Source organism: Schistocerca gregaria, unplaced genomic scaffold, assembly GCF_023897955.1.
Source record: "Schistocerca gregaria isolate iqSchGreg1 unplaced genomic scaffold, iqSchGreg1.2 ptg000930l, whole genome shotgun sequence".
NCBI lineage: Eukaryota > Metazoa > Arthropoda > Insecta > Orthoptera > Acrididae > Schistocerca > Schistocerca gregaria.
This window is the reverse complement of record NW_026062285.1, coordinates 32,501-35,158: the sequence shown is the minus strand read 5'-3', so window position 1 is coordinate 35,158 and position 2,658 is coordinate 32,501. Positions and strand designations below refer to the sequence as shown.

Below are 2,658 nucleotides of genomic sequence, written 5' to 3'. Positions count from 1 at the left end.
CAGGTCAGCGTGAGCCGTGTGATGTAGTGACGCGTGTATTCCGACTTTGTCGTATTGCCTCACACAAAGTGCTACCCTGGTGGACCGCGTTCCATATCTGGGACATGCCGCAGATGCCGGTTGACAGTGGATCGCGGAAGGGACATCGCATACGTGCGCGGGCCACCTTCCACGTGTTCTCTTCTGCACATGTCGCAGTGTGTATGTGGTCTGATGTAGCGTGTCGTGACACATGACATCCTGGCATGCAAGAATTGTTGAATTCGCAAATGTAGGTGGACATCTACGTTTACTGCCCAAGATACGCAAATGAACTGGAAATCCGTTGTTGAGCGGTTGTTCACGCTGGAGGTGAATCTGTGATGGCGACGATCGGTACAGCTATTAACCGGTTGTTTCAGCGGTACCCGCCACATCCACACACGTGACTAGGCCCATGTGGGTATGAAGCGATACGCGGCGGTGGCTTGGTGGGACTGTTCCCGGCCGGTGAAGGGGGGCCGCCCGGCGTGTTGGCCGCGCGCTGCGTGGGCGCACGCGCAACAGGCGGCTGGTGGGGGGCGCCGAGTGGCAGGAGCGCCAGCCGACGGGCTCGGCAGGCGGCGCAGCTACGCTGCGGCGCACCCTGCACGCGGCGCCTGGCGGCCAAAGTTGGTTCAGCCGAGCCCGGTGCGAAGCGCGGTGGACATCTGCAGTGTGCTGGTCTGATTGAGGACTGTGTGCGTTGAGGATGCGCCGCCGCCTGGCACTCGGCGCCGCGACGCCGTCTGCTGCTCGGTCGCCCCAGCGGTTCTCGCAGGTGGTTTGTATCGCAGTTGTGCGGACGTGTTGGCGCGTGCGCTGTGCTGGGAGAGTTCGCTTCTGCACCCAAGTGGGGCTTTGCCCTTGTGTGGCGCTGGCGTTGGAGCTGCCGGTCACCATAGGTGGCGCGTGTTGTCTCCCGCCGGCAATGCCACGACAGCACGCTCCCGGGCCTCTGTCGGCAGCGGCAAGCTCAGTTGGGAGCAAGGGTGTTCGCACTAAAACCGTCTACTCGCCTAACTCCGGGCGATTGCGCCTCTCTCGAAACCGACCAAGTACCTAGGACGGCGCTGCGCGCCGCCGGGACCTGAGAGGGTTTCGAGGTGTATCGTGCAGGGGAGCTCGGCCTCCTCCTGTTTGCAGAATAATTGAGCGGACGCTTGCGTGTTCGCGCGGGCCCCCGGGACACACTCCCGGGCGGCCGGCTGCTCAGCTCTAGTTGACGCAGCTCCCTGGTTGATCCTGCCAGTAGTCATATGCTTGTCTCAAAGATTAAGCCATGCATGTCTCAGTACAAGCCGCATTAAGGTGAAACCGCGAATGGCTCATTAAATCAGTTATGGTTCCTTAGATCGTACCCACGTTACTTGGATAACTGTGGTAATTCTAGAGCTAATACATGCAAACAGAGTCCCGACCAGAGATGGAAGGGACGCTTTTATTAGATCAAAACCAATCGGATTGGCTTGTCTGGTCCGTTTGCCTTGGTGACTCTGAATAACTTTGGGCTGATCGCACGGTCCTCGTACCGGCGACGCATCTTTCAAATGTCTGCCTTATCAACTGTCGATGGTAGGTTCTGCGCCTACCATGGTTGTAACGGGTAACGGGGAATCAGGGTTCGATTCCGGAGAGGGAGCCTGAGAAACGGCTACCACATCCAAGGAAGGCAGCAGGCGCGCAAATTACCCACTCCCGGCACGGGGAGGTAGTGACGAAAAATAACGATACGGGACTCATCCGAGGCCCCGTAATCGGAATGAGTACACTTTAAATCCTTTAACGAGTATCTATTGGAGGGCAAGTCTGGTGCCAGCAGCCGCGGTAATTCCAGCTCCAATAGCGTATATTAAAGTTGTTGCGGTTAAAAAGCTCGTAGTTGGATTTGTGTCCCACGCTGTTGGTTCACCGCCCGTCGGTGTTTAACTGGCATGTATCGTGGGACGTCCTGCCGGTGGGGCGAGCCGAAGGGGTGCTTTCGCGTCCCGAGGCGGACCCCGTTTAAATCCTACCAGGGTGCTCTTTGTTGAGTGTCTCGGTGGGCCGGCACGTTTACTTTGAACAAATTAGAGTGCTTAAAGCAGGCAAGCCCGCCTGAATACTGTGTGCATGGAATAATGGAATAGGACCTCGGTTCTATTTTGTTGGTTTTCGGAACCCGAGGTAATGATTAATAGGGACAGGCGGGGGCATTCGTATTGCGACGTTAGAGGTGAAATTCTTGGATCGTCGCAAGACGAACAGAAGCGAAAGCATTTGCCAAGTATGTTTTCATTAATCAAGAACGAAAGTTAGAGGTTCGAAGGCGATCAGATACCGCCCTAGTTCTAACCATAAACGATGCCAGCCAGCGATCCGCCGCAGTTCCTCCGATGACTCGGCGGGCAGCCTCCGGGAAACCAAAGCTTTTGGGTTCCGGGGGAAGTATGGTTGCAAAGCTGAAACTTAAAGGAATTGACGGAAGGGCACCACCAGGAGTGGAGCCTGCGGCTTAATTTGACTCAACACGGGAAACCTCACCAGGCCCGGACACCGGAAGGATTGACAGATTGATAGCTCTTTCTTGATTCGGTGGGTGGTGGTGCATGGCCGTTCTTAGTTGGTGGAGCGATTTGTCTGGTTAATTCCGATAACGAA

The 2,658-nt window shown here is 56.3% G+C and overlaps 1 non-coding gene across 1 annotated transcript in view; it reads left to right on the top strand.

The window, feature by feature from the left end:
• The first annotated feature begins 1,250 nt into the window (after positions 1-1,250).
• Positions 1,251-2,658, top strand: part of LOC126325614 (small subunit ribosomal RNA) — a 1,893-nt gene continuing 485 nt past the window's right edge. Inside the window, exon 1 of the ribosomal RNA XR_007560216.1 lies at positions 1,251-2,658. This exon is cut by the window's right edge and continues 485 nt beyond it. This is a non-coding gene — a ribosomal RNA (small subunit ribosomal RNA).